This window comes from Theropithecus gelada, chromosome 6 (assembly GCF_003255815.1).
Source record: "Theropithecus gelada isolate Dixy chromosome 6, Tgel_1.0, whole genome shotgun sequence".
Classification (NCBI taxonomy): Eukaryota; Metazoa; Chordata; class Mammalia; order Primates; family Cercopithecidae; genus Theropithecus; species Theropithecus gelada.
In genome coordinates this window covers 111158513-111183137 of record NC_037673.1, presented here as the reverse complement: position 1 = coordinate 111183137, position 24625 = coordinate 111158513, and positions in this window count along the sequence as shown.

The window sequence follows — 24625 nt, the reverse complement described above, 5'->3', positions numbered from 1 at the left end:
GTGTTTCTGTCTGGGGTTATCTTCCTTATGCCTAAATAATTTCTTTTAGTATTCCTTTTAGAGTGGATATGAGGAAAATAATTTCTTTTCGTTTTTGTCTGTCTGAAACATTTTTGCCATCTTTATGTGGCATCTTTATGGGAGGGAAATTTTCTCTGGGTATAGGATTCTAGATTGTTAGACATTTTCTTTTAGCAGCTTAAATACCTAATTCCATAGCTATATACCCAAAGTTATGTAAATCATTCTACCATAGAGACACATGTATGTGTATGTTCATCACAGCAATATTCACAATAGCAAAGACATGGAATCAACCTAAATGCCCATCAGTGGTAGACTGGATAAGAAACTATGTACCTATACACCATGGAATACTATGCATCCATTAAAAAGAATGAGATTATGTCTTTTACAGCAACATGGATGGAGCTGGAGGCTATTATCCTTAGCAAACTAATGCAGGAACAGAAAACCAAATACCACATGTTATCATTTGTAAGTGGGAGCTGATCATTGAGTACACATAGACACAAAGAAAGGAAAAAGAGACACTGGGGCCTACTTGAGGGTAGAGAGTAGGAGGAGGGAAAGAATTGAAAATCTACATATTGGGTACTATGCTTGTTACCTGGGTGACAAAATAATCTGTACCAAAACCCCATGACAGGTAATTTACCTATGTAACAAACGTGCACATGTACCCAAATAGATATATATTCTGCTGGGCGTGGTGGCTCACGCCTGTAATCCCAGCACTTTGGGAGGCTGAGGTGGGCAGATCACAAGGTCAGGAGTTCAAGACCAGCCTTGCCAAAATGGTGAAACCCTGTCTCTACTAAAAATACAAAAAAATTAGCCAGCCATGGAGTGGGGTCCTATAATCCCAGCTACTCAGGAGGCTGAGGCAGAGAATTGCTTGAACCCAGGAGGCAGAGGTTGCAGTGAGCCAAGACGGTGCCACTGATCTCCAGCCTGGGTAACAGAGCAAGACTCCATCTCAAAAAAAATTTTATATATAAATATAAAATCACAGTGTATATATATACTGTAATATATATATACTGTGATTAAAAATGTGCTAAAAGACTAGAACAAACAGAAAATGAAAGTAGGTTGTAAGTTTTCATAGTTTAAAAATGTCCAAAATATACTTTACAGAGTTTAAAGTTGATTTAATAATTTATAAAATAAAAGGAAAGGGGGAAATAAATGATTGCTAAAGGCCTTCCAGTCTCTAAAATTCTATGGAAGTTAATATTTTGTATTAATAAGTGTGAAACATTCATTATTTTTAGTATTGCAGTAAAAAATTCTACCTCTACCCACATTCTGCAGGGTTTGGTAAACAAGTTTGTCAGATCACACAGACACTTTAATAATAACAAAATGATAACAACAGCTGAAGAGGAGAGGCTAATAGTGACAGATACAATTAACACTGTCCAGGATCCATGCTTCATTGTTACTACCATGAAATCCTGAGGTTGCTAAAAAATAAAAATAAAAAAATTTCCACCATGTATGTATATTATCTTTAAAATTCAAAAGCAAATAAACATTAATATGAACAAGGTAAAAATACCTCATTCCATTGTCTTCTGACTTCTATAATTTCAGCCAAGAAGTCAGCTTAATTTCTTATGGTAACTATATTTTAGACCTTATATATTTCTTTTATTTATCTGGCAGGTTCTTTTCTTCTCCTTTTTTTTTTTTTAATGGAAACAGGATCTTGCTCTGTTGCCCAGGCTGGAATACGGTGGTATGCTCACAGGTTACTACTGCAGCCTTAACTTCCCAGGCTCACGCATTCTCCTTATTTTAGCCTCCTGAGTAGCTGGGACCACAGGCATATGCCACCACATCTGGCTAATTTTTCATTTTTTTGTAGAGCCGAGGTCTCACTATGTTGCCCAGGCTGGTCTTGAACCCTTGGGCTCTAGTGATCCTTCTGCTTCAGTCTTCCAAAGTGTTGGGATTACAGGCATGAGCACTGTGCCAAGCCAACTCTGGTGTCTTTTAAAATGTTATTTTATCTTTATTACTTAGAAGTTTGATTAACACGTGGGTTGTTTCCTCTTTTTGGCTATTGTGAACTTAATCTTTCCTCTTTAAATGATGTTGGCACAAAATTGTCATGTTTGAATTTGAATTAAATATGTTCTATTTTGGTGTAAAAAACTTTTTCCCAAAATTTGGTTATATTTTCTTTAAAGTGTAGTCAAATATATATGACATAAAATTTACCACTTAGATATTTTTAAGTCTACAGTTGCATGGCATTAAGTACATTCACAGTGTTTTGCAAATATCACTACCATCCATCTCCAGAACTTTTTCATCTTCCCCAGCTAAAACTCTGTACCTATTAAATACTAACTTTCCATTCCCCCTCCTCTTGGCCCTAGAAAACCATCATTCCGCTTTCTGTCTCTATGAATTTGAATACTCTAGGTAGCTCATAAAAGTGTGCTAAGTGAAATATGCCAGTGACAAAAGGACAAGAATTTTTACCTCTTGAACTTATCTTTCTTTAAAATACTAAGCCCACTAAGTGATCCTAGGCCACTACAATTGCTTCCTGACCAGTAGTCAATATTTATGTTTCAGTCACCCTCCAACTGACACTAAACACTGTGACCATAGTGCTCATTTCAAAGATCATGAGCCTTAACAAAACCCTTCTGCACCTTTATCCTAATTCCACACAGCACTGTTACTCAGTCTTCCTTTTCCCACCTACTGGCCCCTCTCAGTCCCTCTTGCCTCACACTCTGTTTCTCCAAAGGCATCTTCAAATGCCGATTTCTGCCCCATCAAGCTCTTTCTCCCTCCTATGGACTCGTTTATCTGGTTACTTCCTACTTCTCTTTTAGGCCTAAGCACAGTTACTACCTCTTTTTTTTTTTTTTACATCAATAACTAGGTCAAATTCACTTACTTTCTGTTCTCATACTATCAACACCCTACTTCACCCCACTTACTAAAGTTACAATTTTACATGTATTTATACGATTATTTGGTTTGACTACTTTCCTAAACTGTAGGGCAGAATCTATATCTGTATTTCTTTCTTTTGTAAAGCCAATGCCTGTCTTGGTTTCTGGAACATACAATGATCTCAGTAAATATTTTTTGAATAAATGGTTAGATTCATAATAGGTTATAAAGCTGGAACCTGAGAAACAGACACAGGCTACAGGACTAGTCAAGAGAAGAAATTCAGTGAGAAATCCGTTTTAAATGACAGAAGTGAGGAACTGGTTGGGAATCTTCCTTAGCAGCTCTTTTTTTTATGATAAATATTTTATTTTGAAAATGTGTGGTTAACACATAAAAATGGTACATATTTATGGGGTACACTATGATGTTTTGATACATGTAAACATTATGTAATGATCAAATCAAGGTAATGACATATCCATTGCCTTGAACGTTGATCATTTCTTTGTTATGAGAGTATTCAAAAACCTATCTTCTAGTTCTTTTGAAATATACAATACGTTATTGTTAACTCTCTTCATTCTACTATGCAACAGAATACCAAAACTTATTCCTCCTAACTGTAGCTTTGTACCTGTTGACCGACCTGTCACCATACTCCCATCCCTCACCTTTTCCATCCTCTGGTAACCACTATTCTACTCTCTGTTTCTATGGCGACAACATTTTAGATTCCACGTATGAGTGAGATCATGTGGCATTTCTCATTATGTGCCTGACCTATTTCACTTAACAATTTTACGTTAAGTTCACTTAACATAGTGTCCTCCAGGTTTATCTGTGTTGCTACAAACAACAGGATTTCATGTTTTTAATGGCTGAATAGTATTCCATTGTGCATAATACCACATTTTCTTTATCCATAACCACTGATGGACATTTAGGTTGATTCCATGTCATAGTTATGAATATTGCTAGAAGAAAACATAAAGGAAAAACTTATGATGTTGGTCTAGGCAAGTAATTTTTGGATAAGACCTCAAAAGCATGAGCTACATATAGACAAAATATAGAAAAACAGAGTTATATCAAACTACAAAAGCTTCTGCATAGCAAAGGAAGCAAACAACAGAGTAAAGAGACAATCTACGGAATGGCAGATTATGTTTGCAAACTATACATCTGATAAAAGGTTAGTATTCAAATATGTAAGGAACTCAAACAACTCAACAACGACAAAATGATTCTGAATAGAAGTTTCTCAAAACAAGACATATAAATGACAAACAGATGTATAAAAGATACTCTACATCTTTAGTCATCAGGGAAATGCAAATTGAAACTAAAATGGAACATCACCTTATTCCATTCAGAGTAGCTACTGTAAAAAATATCAAAAGATAACAAGTGTTGGTCAGGATGTGAAGAAAAGAGAACCCTTACATACTGCTAGTAGGCATGTAAATTAATACATCTGTTATGGAAAACAGTATGGAAGTTTCTCAAATAATTAAAAATAGAACTATCATATGATCCAGCAATCTCACTACTAAGTACATATACAAAGGAAATGAAATAAGTATGTTGAAGTGGTATCTGTACCCCTATGTTTACTGCAACATTATTCACAATAGTTAGCAATTCTTTAAAGGTTGATTAAAACAGCATCAAACATTGACTTTGACAGATGTTTAAGGAAAATAGGAAGAAAAACAGAAATAAAGAGAGATATTGATCAGTAAGAGTAATGTTGAGAAATCGGAACAAACTTGGGAAAAGAGTTGAAAAATAGGTTAGAGGTAAAGTCTGGGAGTAAGAGCTGAGAGTTTGGGTTTATTTCATCTAATAAATCAGTGACTGAGGTGCATTTAGCAATTGCCCTCAATATCCCACTATCCCACTGTACAGACTAGAGTAAGAGAAAATAGAGAATAAAATTTCACCTAGAGAGTTCTGTTTGATAAAGAAGGGTCTTGTCTTTATGGATGATTAAGCCATGGGATAGACTAATAGAACTGATGAATCTTATTTTAAGATCCTTTAAAAATGAATGAGGCAACCATTTATCTGAGATAAAGGTAGGTGATAAACTAGGCTGTTAGCTAGTTCATGTTTTAGAATCAGTGGTTTTCTTTCTGAAGAATTTTTCTCTGCTATTCCTTCTCAAATCTAAGTCAGAGAAGCAAGAGTTTTATCTAAGAATATACTATAGTAAAGGAAAGTTCCGGAGACATATCAGTGTGTGTATTGTCCACTTTCACACTGCTATAAAGAACTACCTGAGACTGGGTAACTTATAAAGAAAAGTGGTTTAATCGGCTTGCAGTTCCACGTGGCTGGGGAGGCCTCAGGAAACTTACCATCATGACCGAAGGTGAAGCGGAAGCAGGCACTTTTTATCTGACAGCAGGAAAGCAGGGGGCACCATGTACTTTTAAATCATCAGATCTTGTGAGAACTTACTCACTATCACAAGAACAGTATGGGAGAAACCATGCACATGATCCAGTTACCTTCCACCAGATCCTTCCCTCAACATGTGGGGATTAAAATTTGAGATGAGATTTTGTTAGAGACACAGAGTCAAACCATACCATTCCAACCCTGGCCCTTCCCAAATCTCGTGTCCTTTTCAGGTTTCTAAACCAATCATGCCTTCCCAGAAGTCCCCCAAAGTCTTAAATCATTCTAGCCTTAACTTAAAAGTCCAAGTTCAAATTCTCATCTGAGACAAGGCAAGACCCTTGTGTCTATGAGCCTGTAAAATAAAAAACAAGTTAGTTACTTCCAAGATACAATGAGTAAATGTTTCTGTTCCAAATGGGAGATTGGCCAAAACAAAGGGGTTACAGACCCCCTGCAAATCTGAAACCCAACAAGGCAGTCATTAAATCTTAAAGTTCCAAAATAATCTCCTTTGACTCTATGTCTTATATCGAGGGCACAGTGATGCAAAGAGTGGGCTCCCAGGGCCTTGAGAAGCTCCATTCCTGTGGCTCTTCAGGATATAGCCCCCATGGCTGCCTTCACAGGCTGGTGTTGAGTGCCTGTGGCTTTTCCATGTGCACAGTGCAAGCTGTTGGTGGATCTACCATTCTGGGATCTGGAGGATGGTGGCCCTTTTCTCACAGCTCCACTATGCAGTTCCCCATTGGGACTCCATGTGGGGGCTCCAATTCCACGTTTTCCTTCTGCATTGCCCTAGTAGAGGTTCTCCAGGGGGACTCCACCCCTGCAGCAGACTTCTGCCAGGACACCCAGGCATTTCCGTACATCCTCTGAAATTTGGTGGTAGTTTCCAAAGTTCAACTCTTGTCTTCTGCAAACCTGCAGGCCCAACACCACGTGGAAGCCACAAAGGCATGGGGCTTGCACTGTTTGAAGCAATGACCCAAGCTGTGCCTTGGCCCCTTTTAGCCATGGCTGGAACTGGAGCAGCTGGGATGCAGGGCTCCGTGTCCCAAGGCTGCACCAAACAGCAGGGCTCTAGGCCTGGCACACAAAACCATTTTTCCCTCCTAGGGCTCTGGGCCTGTGATGAGAGGGGCTGCCTTGAAGATCTCTGAAATGCCCTGGAGACATTTCCCCCTAACATTTGCCTCCTTGTTACTTATGCAAATTTCTGCATCTGGCTTGAATTTCTCTCCAGAAAATTGATTTTTCTTTTCTACCACATGGTCAGGCTGCAAATTTTACAAACTTTTATGCTCTGCTTCCCTTTCAAACAGAAGTTCCAACTTCAGAATATCTCTTTGTGAATACATATGACTGTACACTTTCAGAAAAATCACTCAGAATGCTTTACTGCTTAGAAGTTTCTTCTGCCATATACCCTAAATCATTTTTCTCGTGTTCAAAGTTCCACCGATCTCCAGGGAATGGGCAAAATCTCTAGGACACAGCCAGCCAACTAGCTTACTCGTTGTATAACCAGGAGCCTCTTTGCTAAAGCATAGCAAGAGTGACTTTTGCTCTAGTTTTCAATAAGTTCCTCATTTCTACCTAAGACCACTTGAGCCTTGAATTCATTGTTCATATCAACATTTTGGTCAAAACCATTTAACAAATCTATAGAAAGTTCCAAACTTTCCCAAATCTTCCTGTCTTCTTCTGTAACTTCCAAACTGTTCCAACTTCTGTTCATTACCCATTCCAAAGTCACTTCAACATTTTCAGGTTATCTTTATAGCAACACCCCACTCTCTGCATTACTGATTTTCTGTATTAGTCCACTTTCACACTGCTATAAAAACTATCTGTGACTGGGTAATTTATAAAGAAAAGTAGTTCAATTGACTCACAGCTCCATATGTCTGGGGAGGCCTCAAGAAACTTACAGTCATGGTGGAAGGCAAATGACGAAGCAGGAATGTCTTACATGGTAGCAGGAGGTGAGGGGAACTGCCACATACTTTTAAACCATTGGGTCTCATGAGAACTCACTCACTATCATGAGAACAGTGTGGGGGAAACTACTACATGATCCAGTCGCCTCCTGCCAGGTCCCTCCCTCTACACATGGGGATTTCAATTTGAGATGAGATTTGGGTGGGGACACAGAGCCAAACTGTATTAATGTGTATAGTGTAAGATTGCATAACTGACTCATAAACTGAGTTGACTAATCCCTCCAATGTAAGAGGCTGATGTTAACAGGCTTAATTCTTTTCCACTCAGTGCCACCCCCACCCTTTCACCACTTTGCCTCAGACTACTCTGTTCCTTAGATCCCTGCTGTGTTTGAGTAGTGCTGCTTGCACTAAATGTTTTCTCCAGACATCCATTTTCTCTTTAAATTCCTTGATTGTCCTTGTCAGGCTTTATTTCTCAGTATCTTTAACCTATCTTTTTCTATTGGCTTTTTACCATTAGCATGTTAACATGCTCAATTACTGCCATGTTAAAAAGGTAATATGTCTTTCTACTCCAGGGTTCCCTCCAGCTGCCACCTTATCTGTCCACTGCTCTTACCAGGCAAGGCTCTTTAAAGATGTGTCTACATTTGCCAATCCCACTTCCCTGTGTATAATATTTTTCAGCCCACTGCATCCTGGCCCCTCTTCTTTCCTCTCCTCTTCTCAGAAACACTAGTACCACCAATTAAATCCCAGAACTTTGAAGAGCAAACAGTATTTGACTACATCCTCCTCCTTGAAGTACTTGATTCTTGTATTTTATGTTGCTATTTTCAATTAAAAGTAACATATATAACATAACATTAGCCATTTTAACAATTTTTAATATACATTTCCATGTCAATAATTATGTTCACAGTATTATTCAACCATCACCATTATCTATTTTCAAAGTTTTTCATCATTCCAAATGAAATCTGAACCCATTGAAGAATAGCTCCCCATCTTTCCTTGTATTTGGGGGACATCATACTCTTCTAGTTTTCCTCTGTCTCTGTCCTCCCCTGGCTCCCTTCCTGCCTGCCTTCTTCCCTTTTCTCAGCCTTCTTTGTGAATATATTTTCCTCTGCTGGTTACTTAAAATCTGCTCTCCATGAGTACTGTCCTGGGCCCTTGTCTCTTCTTCTTCTTCTTCTTCTTCTTTTTTAATTACACTTTAAGTTCTAGGGTACATGTGCACAATGTGCAGGTTTGTTACATATGTACACATGTGCCATGTTGATGTGCTGCACCCATTAACTCGTCATTTACATTAGGTATATCTCCTAATGCTATCCCTCCCCACTCCCCCTATCCCACAACAGGCCCCGATGTGTAATGTTCCCCTTCCTGTGTCCAAGTGTTCTCATTGTTCAGTTCCCACTTCTGAGTGAGAACATGCGGTGTTTGGTTTTCTGTTCTTGTGATAGTTTGCTGAGAATGATGGTTTCCAGCTGCATCCATGTCCCTACAAATGACATGAACTCATCCTTTTTTATGGCTGCATAGTATTCCATCGTGTATGTGTGCCACATTTTCTTAATCCAGTCTGTCATTGATGGACATTTAGGTTGATTCCAAGTCTTTGCTATTGTGAATAGTGCTGCAATAAACATACGTGTGCATGTGTCTTTATAGCAGCATGATTTATAATCCTCTGGGTATATGCCCAGTAATGGGATGGCTGGGTCAAATGGTACTTCTAGTTCTAGATCCTTGCGGAATCGCCACACTGTCTTTCACAGTGGTTGAACTAGTTTACAGTCCCACCAACAGTGTAAAAGTGCTCCTGTTTCTCCACATCCTCTCCAGCACCTGTTGTTTCCTGACTTTTTAATGATTGCCATTCTAACTGGTGTGAGATGGTATCTCATTGTGGTTTTGATTTGCATTTCTCTGATGGCAAGTGATGATGAGTATGTTTTCATGTGTCTGTTGGCTGCATAAATGTCTTCTTTTGAGAAGTGTCTTTTTCATATCCTTTGCACACTTTTTGATGGGATTGTTTGCGTTTTTCTTGTAAATTTGTTTGAGTTCTTTGTAGGTTCTGGATATTAGCTCTTTGTCAGATAAGTAGATTGCAAAATTTTTCTCCCATTCTATAGGTTGCCTGTTCACTCTGATGGTAGTTTCTTTTGCTGTGCAGAAGCTCTTTAGTTTAATTAGATCCCATTTGCCAATTTTGGCTTTTGTTGCCATTGCTTTTGGTGTTTTAGACATGAAGTCGTTGCCCATGCCTATGTCCTGAATGGTATTGCCTAGGTTTTCTTCTAGGGTTTTTATGGTTTTATGTCTAACATTTAAGTCTCTAATCCATCTTGAATTAATTTTTACATAAGGTGTAAAGAAGGGCTCCAGTTTCAGCTTTCTACTTATGGCTACTCAGTATTCCCAGCACCATTTATTAAATAGGGAATCATTTCCCCATATCTTGTTTTTTTTTTAGGTTTGTCAAAGATTGGATGGTGGTAGATGTGTGGTATTATTTCTGAGGGCTCTGTTCTGTTCCATTAGTCTATATCTCTGTTTTGGTACCAGTACCATGCAGTTTTGGTTACTGTAGCCTTGTAGTATAGTTTGAAGTCTGGTAGCGTGATGCTTCCAGCTTTGTTCTTTTGGCTTAGGACTGTCTTGGTTTTGAATGAGTTTCTTAATCTTGAGTTCTAGTTTGATTGCACTGTGATCTGAGAGACAGTTTGTTATAATTTCTGTTCTTTTACATTTGCTGAGGAGTGCTTTACTTCCAACTATGTGGTCAATTTTGAAATAAGTGCAATGTGGTGCTGAGAAGAATGTATATTCTGTTGATTTGGGATGGAGAGTTCTGTAGATGTCTATTAGGTCTGCTTGGTGCAGAGTTGAGTTCCATTCCTTGATATCCTTGTTAACCTTCTGTCTCGTTGATCTATCTCTTTGACAGTGGGGTGTTAAAGTCTCCCATTATTATTGTGTGGGAGTCTAAGTCTCTTTGTAAGTCTCTAAGGACTTGCTTTATAAATCTAGGTGCTCCTGTATTGGGTGCATATATATTTAGGATAGTTAGCTCTTCTTGTTGAATTGATCCCTTTACCATTATGTAATGGCCTTCTTTGTCTCTTTTGATTTTTGTTTGTTTAAGTCTGTTTTATCAGAGACTAGGATTGCAACCCCTGCCTTTTTTTGTTTTCCATTTGCTTGGAAGATTTTCCTCCATCCCTTTATTTTGAGCCTACCTGTGTCTCTGTACATGAGATAGGCCTCCTGGATACAGCAAACTGATGGGTCTTGACTCTTTATCCAACTTGCCCATCTGTGTCTTTTAATTGGACCATTTAGTCCATTTACATTTAAGGTTAATATTGTTATGTATGAACTTGGTCCTGTCATTATGATGTTAGCTGGTTATTTTGCTTGTTAGTTGATGCAGTTTCTTCCTAGCATTGATGGTCTTTACACATTGGCATGTTTTTGCAGTGACTGGTACTGGTTGTTCCTTCCCATGTTTAGTGCTTTATTCAGGAGCTCTTGTAGGGCAAGCCTGGTGGTGACAAAATCTCTAAGCATTTGCTTGTCTGTAAAGGATTTTATTTCTCCTTCACTTATGAAACTTAGTTTGGCTGGATATGATATTCTGGGTTGAAAATTCTTTTCTTCAAGAATGTTGAATATTGGCCCTACTCTCTGCTGGCTTGTAGAATTTCTGCCGAGAAAGCCGCTGTTAGTCTGATGGGTTTCCCTTTGTGCATAACCCGGCCTTTCTCTCTGGCTGCCCTTAATATTTTTGCCTTCATTTCAAAGTGAGTCTGACAATTACGTGTCTTGGAATTGCTCTTCTTGAGGAGTATCTTTGTGGCGTTCTCTGTATTTCCTGAATTTGAATGTTGGCCTGCCTTGCTAGGTTGGGGAAATTCTCCTGGATAATATCCTGCAGAGTGTTTTCCAACTTGGTTCCATTCTCCCTGTCATTTTCAGGTACACCAATCAGATGTACATATTTGGTCTTTTCACATTGTCCTGTATGTCTTGGAGGCTTTGTTCATTTCTTTTTACTGTTTTTTCTCTAAACTTCTCTTCTTGCTTCATTTCATTCATTTGATCTTCAATCACTGATACCCTTTATTCCAGTTGACCAAGTTGGTTACTGAAGCTTGTGTGTTTGTCACGTAGTTCTCGTGTCATGGTTTTCATCTCTAGCAGGTCATTTAAGGACTTCTCTGCATTGATTATTCTAGTTAGCCATTCTTCAAATCTTTTTTCAAGGTTTTAATTTCTTTGCACTAGGTTCGTAATTCCTCCTTTAGCTCAGAGAAGTTTGGTTGTCTAACATCTTCTTCTCTCAATTCGTCAAAGTTATTCTCCATCCAGCTTTGTTCCATTGCTGGCGAGGAGCTGCATTCCTTTGGAATGGGAGAGGCACTCTGATTTTTAGAATTTCCAGCTTTTCTATACTGCTTTTTCCCCATCTCTGTGGTTTTATCTACCTTTGGTCTTTGATGATGGTGACATACAGATGGGTTTTTGGTGGGGATGTCCTTTCTGTTTGTTATTTTTACTTCTAACAGTCAGGACCTGCAGCTTCAGGTCTGTTGGAGTTTGCTCGAGGTCCACTCCAGACCCTGTTTGCCTGGGCATCAGCAGTGGAGGCTGCAGAAGAGTGAATATTGCTGAACAACAAATGTTGCTCTCTGATCGTTCCTCTGTAAGCTTTGTCTCAGAGGAGGTACCCGACTATGTGAGGTGTGAGGTGTCAGTCTGCCCCTAGTGGGGGATATCTCCCAGTTAGGCTGCTTGGGTGTCAAGGACCACGTGAGCAGACAGTCTGTCCATTCTCAGATCTCAAACTCCATGCTGGGAAAATCACTACTCTCTTCATAGCTGTCAGACAGGGACATTTACATCTTCAGAGGTTTCTGCTGCCTTTTGTTTGGCTATGCCCTGTCCCCAGAGGTGGAGTCTACATAGGCAGGCAGGCCTCCTTGAGCTGCGGTGGGCTCCACCCAATTCAAGCTTCCGGGCTGCTTTGTTTACCTACGTAAGCCTCAGCAATGGCGGGCGCCACTCCCCCAGCCTCACTGCTGCCTTGCAGTTAGATCTCAGACTGCTGTGCTAGCAATGAGGGAGGCTCCATGGGTGTGGGACCCTCCGAGCCAGGCGCGGGATATAGTCTCCTGGTGTGCCGTTTGCTAAGACCCTTGGTAAAGTGCGGTATTAGGGTGGGAGTGACCCGATTTTCCAGGTGTTGTGTGTCATGGTTTCCCTTGGCTAGGAAAGGGAATTCCCTTCCCCCTTGTGCTTCCTGGGGGAGGGGATGCCTCACCCTGCTTCGACTCTCACTCGTTGGGCTGCACCCACTGTCCTGCACCCACTGTCCAACACAACCCAGTGAGATGAACCCGGTACCTCAGTTGGAAATGCAGAAATCACCTGTCTTCTCTGTCGCTTACACTGGGAGCTGTAGGCTACAGCTGTTCCTATTCGGGCATCTTGGTGCAGGGTCACTCGTCTGTTCTTTCTTTATACTTTTTTTCTTCTTTGGTAGATCTCAATTTATCCTGCAGCTTCAATGAACATCTAAAGCTAGATCTTTTACCTGAGCCCTTTAATATAATTTCTTGCTTATCTCTTGCTACCTGCCAATGGTATAGTATTTTCCATCCCTCTAAAGCTTTACTATTTCTTCTCTACATGTTTGCAATTGCATTTTTCTATGCTTGGAATTTATTTCTCTTAAGTATGTTCATTATTTTTAAGATCTTAGCTTGGAGGTCACTTCTTCCAGGAAGCTCTTGAGGAGCTCCCCATAACTTCTCTTACTGTGGTGTCATTCCCACTGGTCCCTAAATTCCATGATTGATAAGATAGGAGTACTGTGTTCATTTGTGTGTTTCCAGCCCTGGCACATAGTAGACAATCATTAAATACTTGATTCAACAGCAAGGACTGTTATTGAATGAAGTTATAAAAAAGTATTAAGGACATTTAAGTATCTTTATGTTGACAGATGACTACTAGCAGTTGGACATAAATGATTCTGTTGGAGCTTGCTTTTTGTGTGTGTGATATCAAAATGTCTTACATTTTATTGAGAAACAGTAAAAATAATGACAAGACTTTAGTGAACATCTAACCAGATTCTTCAAAACCTTACTTAAACTTTACTTGAGACTTAGCTTTGATGGGTACATTAGCTTAATGGATGTTCTTTGACTTAAGATAAAGTCCTTTCAGCATTGTATACATTGAGGCTGTCAACATTTCTGTTCTAACTTTAAAAAATAAATACCTCCTGTGAAACAAACAGAAATGCCTTGGCTCTGTTCTTTATAGAGCGTGTAACTTCTCTGGATGTTCTTGCTTTGTAAATGTAGCTGGACGTGGTGCATTTTATGTGTAGAGGAGTCTTGTTGAAGAAGACCCAGCTGCAGTGAGCTGGGAACGAAAGGGCAGTGTGATGTTATATTAATAAATTTCTAACATCTCATAATTGAGAAGTACTTGAAATACTTTGTTTATAGGAGTGCTACATAAAGTATTTGGAAGCACTGCTAACAAAAGCCTCATGAAGTATAGGTATGCATCTATATGTATGTATTTATTCCAGATTTTATTTTATGTCTATAAGATTTTGGCCTTTAGTTTCTTCATGTTTAAAATAACCATAAGATCTTGGTGTCTTGAAATATACTTCATATAACTTTCATCTGTGAAAAATGTGTTATTTGAATTTTTAAAGGGTAATATCCTTTTAAAAATAATTTCAAAAATCTCAAAGGCAATATCAACCTTGGGGAAATATCTACAAGTCAGCAAGAAAAAAAATCACATAGGAAAAATGAGTAAGGGAAAACAATAATTTCCAATATAAAAATAATAAATGTCTAATGCAGCATGTGAAAAATGTTCATTTATACTTAGGATATGAATAAAAATTAAGGTAACAATAGAATTGAATTTGAAAAGATTAAGGAGAGATAAAAATATACATATTGAAAATAATTGTCAGTGCTACAATAATAATGGCTAACATTTATTGAGTGCTTACTATGTGCTAGATACGGTACTTAGTGTTTTATCTTTACTAATACACTTAATCATAATAAAAAAACATTTGTGGTAGATAGTGTCAACTCTAATTTTACAGATGAAGAAACTAAAACAGAATGATGATGAATAATTGCCCAAGGACATGCAGCTAGAAAGAGATGAGCCCAGAGGACTTGACACAATAAGCATTACACATACTACACTGGTTTGTGATCTCTTAGGTGGATAGATACTGCCACAAGTGGCTACTAGGGGTGAGTGTTGGAACAAATGTACCAGAAGTCAATACTTGGCTCACTATGGGCTATGAAACATGTCGTTCAGCTCTGCAGCAGATAATCATCTATGCTTCTCTTGCTCAGAAAACCTCTTTACATCCTTTTTGTTTCCCTAAATATTATTGCTATAACTCCAACTTAAAATTTTACATCCTGTGTCAACATATATCTGCTCAAAAATTCACTCACCTCATCATTGTTAACTATCATAGTTCAAATCAATTTTATCTTAGAATATCAGTGTATTTCAACTCACTCACATAGAATACATAGGCATAAACAAAATTATTACTGTGTAGTTATAAAACCTTAAGCCATAACCAGTCATTTACATTTACACTGAATTATTTATTATCTCCTGAGGCAACCAATGAGTGCGAGACATTGAGAAGGTAAGTGTCTCTGTGATGGAGGAGTAAGATAAAGTCAACACATGAGGTGCTGTGTTGGGAAAGATAAGCCTAGGTAGGAGATGTGGTTAAAAATCTAGTCATTCAGGGGTACAATACAGGAGCACTGGGCCTTTGGAAATACAAGCAGGAGAGGAAAAGATGCCCAGTAGGTTGAAATGACCACCATTAGAAGAGATGTGACTATAACAAAGCCATTCTTTACAATTGTGCTCAGAGCTCTGGCCTGGATGACTCATGGTGCTGATAACTCAGAGAAAGGAGTCTACTTGGGGATAGCATGTTTACAATGTCTCCCTATGTGAACATTTTGATTAGACAATCGTAATTATCAACAGCAGTGTTCCTTACCTTTTTTTGCTCCTCTGCACAAAAAAGCCTGTTCCTTAGACCAAATGCACCTTAAGTTATGAGTCATTCCCTAAAGCTGTGCCAGCTTCTTTCCTCCTTAAGAAGGTGTATCATACACTTTTTCAAGCTGCACATTATCCTCATCCCATCTTGCTAACATACACCACCACCCTTAGGTGTTCCCTGACACATGTACCCAGAGAATGTTTGCTCTAGATAAAAAGAAGGAACTTGAAAAAAATCTGATACCATCTGTTTTGCAAATCAGGAACTCCCAAAATTTAAAACAAAACAAAACAGATTTGTCTGGAGGGAGAGCGTGTTCCTTGGTATCAGCTGCTAAAGTCCTTCAAGACAGATGCAAACTGATCTGATCTCCTCTGCAGCCTCCCACCCACCGTCTGGCACTCTCATTCCTTTCAGTGCACTGCCATTGTTTTAAACGGAAGTGTAGCCCCTGCTACTTTATTTCTAGATTTATAAACAGTGCACAAGAATATTCTCATGGGCTTTGCTTATTTAAATATGGGTGTGCTTTATTTTAAAATGGCTGTGTTCAATTATTATACCTGTAATGGAGACAGCTCAAGGTAAGAAGAGTTTCTGAGTCATTCACCTAAAAGGATTTAGTTAGTTGTAGCTAGAGAAAGCCATACTACTGTTAAAGTCTAAAGCCCACTGAGAGGCATTTATCTAAGGGAGAAGGCTTAAGAATAGGAATATGTTTGGGCACTCTAGAAAAAAAAAATCAGCTTCTGTATATTGAAAACAACATAGCAGAAAGATTGCTTTGGGAAATAAGGCGGCAGAATCAGATTAAATAAAATTAAAACTTCGTTAGAAAATTAAATAGTAGGTCAGGCGTGGTGGTTCATACCTGTAATCCCAGCACTTTGGGAGGCCAAGGTGGGTGGATCACGAGGTCAGGAGATGGAGAACATCCTGGCCAACATGGTGAAACCCCGTCTCTACTATAAATACAAAAATTAGCTGGGCATTGGTGGTGGGTGCCTGTAGTCCCAGCTACTTGGAAAGCTGAGGCAGGAGAATTGCTTGAACCCGGGTGTCGGAGGTTGCAGTGAGCCAAGATCATGCCACTGCACTCCAGCCTGGGTGACAGAGGAGACTCAGTCCCCCCCCCCCCAAAAAAAAAGAAGAAAGAAAGAAAATAGTAATTAGAGGTAATTAATAGTTATAATAAAAAGTCTATCTAAAATTCAAAATATGTGGATTTTGATAAATTGAAATTGTTGAAATACAGAAGCCCAAAGCTATTATTATAGCAAAATTAAGAAAGACGATTTTTTTTTTTTGGTATTTAGAAGTGCCTTTTCCTTTGCACTATTGATTTATTTTATCTGGCACATGAATTAACTGATATATTTATCACTTTTAAATATATTTCACTTTTATTTGCATGCTGGCAAACATTTCCTTTGGAGTCTTTATTTTTCCCATTTTAAAGCCATCTGTGGTTAATTTAAGTGTACAAGAGTTTAAAATGTTGCATAGGAACAGAAAACCAAATATTGCACATTCTCACTTGTAAGTGGGAGCTAAACATTGGATACTCATGGACATAAAGATGGGAACCATGTTGCCTTGGTAGTGATAACTGGGCCACATACCTTTTGAAAATACATTTCATAGACATTGTGGACTTCTAAATGGGGGAGGGAAAGAGAGGAGCATGGGTTGAAAAACTCCCTATTGGGTATTATGCTCACTACCTGGGTGTTGGGATCTGTACTCCAAACCTCAGCATCATATAATATACCCACGTAACAAAACCTGCACATGTACCCCTGTTTCTAAAATAAAAGATAAAATTATTTTAAAAGAAGTACATAGGCTGAGAGAGCTTTCAAAAAGAAGGTAGAAGTGTCTGAATTGGGGATACTCCTCTTTCTGCTGTTAGTAGCTCTCTGCTTTCATGGGATGCAAGTTGTTATAGTGAAGGGAAGGTGGCTGAAATTGGAAAGAGTTGTAACATGTTGATAATGTATAAGTTTTTTTAAAAAACTGATACATAATTTGTCAATGTATACTTTTTAAAAATAGGTTTGGTTCATGGAATTGCCTATTTGCTTTATAGGGGCAATAAAATCTCCCAAGATATTACAAGTTAAATTGGTCCTTATCACCTTTACTTTTCTGGCAATGTTAGGGGCAATGACTAATGAAGGACATCTCATTTGAAAGAATATACCCCCTGCATGTTGAGCTTATGTCTAGTACCAAGGCCTTCAAAGAATCAAATTTCCTGGCACTGAAGCTCAGCCAAAACACACTTCCTGGGACTGAACTGCTAGGATTACTACTAGACTGTCACCAAGAAAGGCCTTTCCTGCTTTGATCAAGTAGTGTTCTCTATCACCTGTTATTTATCCAACAAGCAAATTTTCTGTTTTGTTCTTCAGACTCATACCTTTGAATATCTGATTAACTAGAGAAGCTGAAGCAGGAACCCGTAAGACCTTATCTTCTTTCTTGCATAAGCTGCAATGATTTGTACTTCATAAATTATTGATAAAACCAACCTTTCTACCTTGGTAGTGATGAGTGCACCATGTACTGACAAACTAGTCGAAGCTAAGCATGCTATGGTTGAGCATGAGGGAGGTCAGCAGCCTCTGAGATGAACTGGCATGTTCTATTCACTCATTTATTTTTGAGGGCCCACAAGGTTACAAGCACAGTTCTTGCCCTTGTGGAAGTTAGAGGGTAGTGAGGATGCAGGCATAATCATAATAAAATAATCACATAAGCAAGAGAGTAATTGTAATGTTGACATATGCTGTGATAAGGTAGTACATAATATTCTGAGAGCCTGTAATTGGGACATTGACTAGTTCAGGGAAAGCTTGGCTGGAGATGTCAAACCTGATCTGAATATGAAGACTGAATCATGTTAACTAGGCAACAGAGAGAAGGAAGAACAGGAATAAATGCTCTTTGATAGGTAAACAAGAGAAGATGATCTTTCTAGTTCAGTTTTTGTCTCAGAGATGCTTAAGGTTTTCTCTGTTCTCCTTGGAACCTGATATTCCCAGAATGGGAATGCTGAGACTCTTGGTGACTGATGAGGTGACCTCTCATGATTCTTTATATTTCTTTGTGTTAATGCACCATTATCAAAAGTTATTGGCACATATGTCTTCTGTGAGATGCTAAGGCATAGGACAGACTTAATAGTACTTGAATAGTGCAACCAACTTCTCAGAAACCTGTCTTGTGTTTATTTCCATATTCTCATCCTGGGTCTACCTAGAAGGGAATAGAGGAGCACAGACTGGGTAAAATGCTGACTGCAAGCACAGTAGCCTAACAGGAAAATGGGTTTGATCCACTTTCCTATTGCTCCAGCCTCAATGATGATCTCAACTTTTATTAAAGTGATAAAAACATTGATGTAATAACATGAAATACTAGGTGACAGCAGCCTGAGGAATACATGTATTCCTCAGGAAAGTCGGGTAAGATACCAAATTCATGCACATAGAAGAAAGATACTAAGAAAGGTGTTAAGTCCAGTCAAAGGCAAAGTCTGGAAAATTGGCATTCTTTGCAGATTATACTTGGCTTATGATAGCTGTAGTCAGCATAAGGACAATGTAAGTTATGTTGTATCCTTTCTTTAGAGCACTAGTGAGCAAGCTCAGGCCAGGATCTGCTTTTCAGGATGGCTCTGCTACAGAAACATGGAAGTACTGTTTAATTTATGCTTGCCTTTTAGGTGAAGATTCTGCATTGTTTTAAATAAGGTTTGACAAAAATAAGCATTGTCGTACCAGGAGACTTTTTTTTCATGAGGAGAAGAGAGTCTATTGTGTTCCTATACATTGCGTATTTTAGAATGACATGGATCTTTGTGGCTTCTTAATTTTGTGATTGGTTTGGCTTCTAAGCTTTACTTCTGCACATTATTTGGACATTTTAGAAGAAAAGCAGAATTTAAAATAAGTTAAAAAAATTTTAACTTAAAATTTAGAATTGTAAAGAGTTTTTAAATCAATGTATAAGATTATAAATTTAAAAAGGATAGTCTCTCCTCACCCATTCTTGCCCCTATCTACATTCTTGTGTGTTATTGCTAATAATTTGTTATTGCTAATGATTACTAAGACTATATAAGTATATAAGTGTTAGCTGTTATTATTACTATCTTTCTATACAGTCATACACAGATATGTAGATGTTTATACACACCTTTACAAACACATATACATACATTTTTAAGCACAGGTCATTACATTGTATATTTTGAAATTTTTGTTTTTTTTCTCTTGACAACATACTTTAGACCTATACATATATAATTGATTCTGTTTAGTGATTATATAATATTGCTAGTAAGTTAATGGACATTCAGGTACTTCAGATTTTTGTCTTTACTAAAATATACTGCAATGAACATTACTTGTCCCTTTACTTTTGCATACTTTTGCCAGAATTTCTTTAGTGTGCATTCCTAGAAGTAGAATTGCTGGGTCAAATGTTCAGCATTTAAAAAATCTTGCTACATAATAAGGATATAATTTGAGAGATGTGGAAGTGCTTCTTTGACTCTTCTCTCCCCACAAAAAGGAATGTATTCATCGTAATTGACCAGAGTCATGTTCTAGGGGTAGGGCTTCTGAGGGTAAATTGCCAGAGCCAGTCAGTTCTGCTGCTTGGTGCAAGACTTTGAATTTAAATTTAAATCCAGAGGGGAATGTTAAATTTATTATTATTCAAGCTGTTGTAAAATTGCTTCCCAAATATTAAAAAAGTAATCTGATCTGTTTTCCTACCCCAATTTAAATAGTGTCATCTATACATCCCTGAAGAAGACTGTCTGAGTCTCATCTGACCTTCCTATTCGTCAGCTGCAGCTCCCTCTTTTTTATTGAATCATTTTTCTCTTGTTGCTTCTTTCATATTCTATAATAAGTATGACTTTGCTGACTTACTGCTGGAACTCCTAGACTACTATTTACAGTTCTACTTATACCAGCTTTAGTGACTTCTTAGAAATTCCATGATGATAAAAGAAAGAATGGACTTTTTATAAAATGAAGAGAAAGAAAACAATGTTACTTTTTTTGTGCAGCCTGTTTTAGGTTTTCTTAACTGCCACTACCCAAGTGAAGTCAGTGACCTTGGTTTATTTCCTCTGGACCTGATTTTAACAGGTCTGGCGTTCTTGTTAAAACCAGAATGATGTGTTGATTCTATATATGTAGCTGAAGCACAGAAACTGGTTTTTAGTTACCTCATCAATTTCACGTTAATGTCTGTATTGTTTTTCTCACGGACCTTTAGCTCCCTGTAAGTGTTACTAATTCCTTGGTTTCTGCCTTATACTGAATATTTTTCTGTTAAGTGTATATTCCTTTAGTTGTGTAATTGTTTAATTTTTTTTTTTTTTTCTTTTTTAGACTGGGTGTCTCGCTCTGTCACCCAGGCTGGAGTGCAGTGGTGCGATCTCAGCTCACTGCAACCTCCGCCTTCTGGGTTCAAGCAATTCTCCTGCCTCAGCCTCTTGAGTAGCTGGGCTTACAGGCACGCACCACCACACTCAGCTAATTTTTGTATTTTTAGTAAAGATGGGGTTTCACCATGTTGGTCAGGCTGGTCTTGAACTCCTAACCTCGTTATCCATCCACCTTGGCCTCCCAAAGTGCTGGGATAACAGGTGTGAGCCATCACGCCTGGCCTTAAGTTTATGTTACTATAGAAGTACCTTTATTGTAAACTACTTAGAAAGTATATAAATGAAAAGTTTTTAAAATTAACCACAACTCTACTCCTCAAAAAAATTGACTTAATATGTGTATTTTTTTCCCTAGGATTTTAATTTTTTTATTCTACATAATTTAAATCGTCATGTGCATACAATTTTTATCTTTATATATTTAGTTCACGTCTTCTTTTTTATACTTTTAATTGTAAGATATACATAACATAAAATATACCTTTCACAGTATTTTAAAAATTACAGTTCAGTAGCATTATGTATATTCATGTTGTTGTGCAGCCATTACTACCATCTAGCCACAGAAATTTTTTCATTTTGCAAAACTGAAACTCTGTACCTATTAAAAACAATGATTTCCCATTTCCCTGTCCCCCAGAACCTGGCAACTAACATTCTGCTTACTATCACCATGAGTTTGATTATCCTAAGTACTTCATATAAATGGAATAATACAGTATTTTTCATTTTGTGCCTGACTTATTTTACTTAGCATAATGTCATCAAGGTTCATCCATATTGTAACATATGTCAGAATTTCCTTCCTTTTTAAGGCTGAGAAATATTCCATTGTATGTATATATATCACATTTTGTTTAGCCATTCATCTGTCAGTGGACATTTGGTTTGTTCCCACTTTCTGGCACTTCTGAATATGAGGTACAAATATCCCTTTAAATCCCACATTTTAATTATTTTGGGCATATACCCAGAAGTGGAATTGCTAGGTTATATGGTAATTCTATATTGAAATTTTTGAGGAACTGCCACACTATTTTCCATAAAGGGTGCATCATTTTATATTTGCAACAGTATATAAGGTTTCAATTTCTCTACATCTTTACCCATATATGTTTCTCTTTTGTTTTTGTAGTAGCTATCCCAGTGAATTTGAGGTGATATCTCATTGTGATTTTGATTTGCCTTTACCTAATTTTAGGGATATTGAGCTTCTTTTTATGTGCTTATTGATTATTTGTATATCTTCTTTGGAGAAATGCCTAATCAAAATTTTTGCTCATTTTTCAATTGGGTTCTTTGTTATTCTGTTGTTTGTTTTTTGTTGTTGTGTTATAAAATTTCTTTATATATCTTATTTATCTCGATATTAACCCCCATCAGATAAATAGTTTGAAAATATTTTCTCCCATTCCATGGGTTGCCTTTTTATTCTGTTGACTGTGTCATCTGATGCAAATAATTTAAAAATTATGGTGTGGACCAATTTATCTATTTTTTTGTTGTTGTTGCTTGTGCTTTTAGTGTCATATTCAGGAAATCATTGCCAAATCCAATGTCATAAAGATTTTTTCTTATGTTTTCTTCTCAGAGTTTTATATTTTAAATTTAGGTCTTTAACCCATTTTGAGTTAATTTTTACATATGATGTATGGTAAGATTCTAACTTTATTATTTTGCATATGGACATTCCAATTTTCTCAGCACCATGTGTTGAAAAGACTGTTCTTTCCACATACAATGGTCTTGACACATTCGTTAAAAATCATTTGACCATACTTGTAAGGAATTATTTTTGGGCTCTGTATTTCATTCCATTGGTCTATGTTTCTGTCTTTATAGCAGTACCACACTATTTTGATTACTGTTAACACTGTAGTAAGCTTTGAAATCAGGAAGTGTAAGACTTCCAACTTTGTTCTTCTTTTTCAAGATTGTTTTGGCAATTTAGGGTCTCTTCAGAGTCCATAAGAATTTTAGAATAGACTTTTCTATTTCTTCAAAAAAATAGTCATTTTGATGCAGGATGTTTTTGCTCCCTATTTCAGCTAAAATCCGGCTTCTTGTCTTACAACCAGGATTAATTAGGCATGTGGACACACTGAAAGGTGAGGAGAGTGGAATTTATTAAAGGAAAGCTTTCAGGGGACAATAAAAGGGTGGGGGTCCTTTAACAGGCTCCCACCTCACAGATTAAATACAGGCCACCACACATGCATACACACATGCACACACCACCTAGAGGTCTGGCTCTTCCCCACTGCAGACAAATCCCCAGAAGCTCCACCCCATTCCCGCAGTGCACAGGTGGGCCCCCAGTAAGTTGTGGGCATGCCCAGACGAGGCCCAAGGCAGGTTTCTTCATCTGCACAAAAGCATCTGATGTAAACACTTGTGGGTTGGCTCAGAGATTCTCTGGGGATTCTCCTTTATCTGCCTCCTGCATCTATCAATTGGTATTTTGATACAGATTGCATTGAATCTGTAGGTCACATTGGGTATTGACATTTTAACAATATTAAGTCTTCTAATCCATGAACATGAGATATCATTCAATTTATGTGTGTCTTCTTTAATATCTTTCAGCAACATTTTTTTAGTTTTCAGTGTACAAATCTTTTATCTCCTTGGTTAAGTTTATTTGTAAGTATTTTATTCTTTTTGATGCTATTGTAAATTGAATAGTTTTCTTAATTTTCCTTTCAGGTTGTTCATTTTTATTGTATAGAAATGCAATTGAATTTTGTATCTTTTGTATCATTTCAGTAAACTTGTATCCTATAACTCTACTTATTTATTATTTATTGCATTTGTGTGTAATTGTTAGTGTTTTCTTTTTTTTTTTTCTTTTTTTTTTTTTCTGAGACGGAGTCTCGCTCTGTCGCCCAGACTGGAGTGCAGTGGCCGGATCTCAGCACACTGCAAGCTCCGCCTCCCGGGATCACGCCATTCTCCTGCCTCAGCCTCCCGAGTAGCTGGGACTACAGGCGCCCGCCACCTCGCCCGGCTAGTTTTTTGTATTTTTTAGTAGAGACGGGGTTTCACTGTGTTAGCCAGGATGGTCTCGATCTCCTGACCTCGTGATCCGCCCATCTCGGCCTCCCAAAGTGCTGGGATTACAGGCTTGAGCCACCGCGCCCGGCCAATTGTTAGTGTTTTCTACATATAGCTTCATGTTATCAATGAACAGAGATCCTTCATATCATTTTTAATGGCTACATAACATTTTATAATAGGGTGAATCATGATTGATTTAACCACAAAGCTATGTTTGGAATCTAAGACTTAAAAACATTCTTAGAATAAATTATGCTATGATGTCCATTTTTTCAAATTAATAAATTCATTAGAGAAGTTTTAGGTTCACAGCAAAATTGAGTGAAAAGTACAGAGTTCCCATTCACTGTCATTCCCCGACCCGCACAAGCTCACCCACTAACATTCTCCACCAGAGTGCAGATACATTTGCTACAACTGATGAATCTACAATGACATATTATCACTCAAAGTCCGTAGTCTGCATTAGGGTTCATTCTTGCTGTTTATTCCATGGGTTTGGAAAAATGTATAATGACATGGATCCACCATTGTAGTATTGTACACAATAATTTCAGTGCCCTAAAACTTACCTGTGCTCTGCCTATTCATCCTCCTCCCTCCAGCCCCTGGAGACCACGAATTTTTTTGTCTCTATAGTTTGACTTTCCTAGAATTTCATATTGTTGAAATCAAACAGTGTGTACTCTA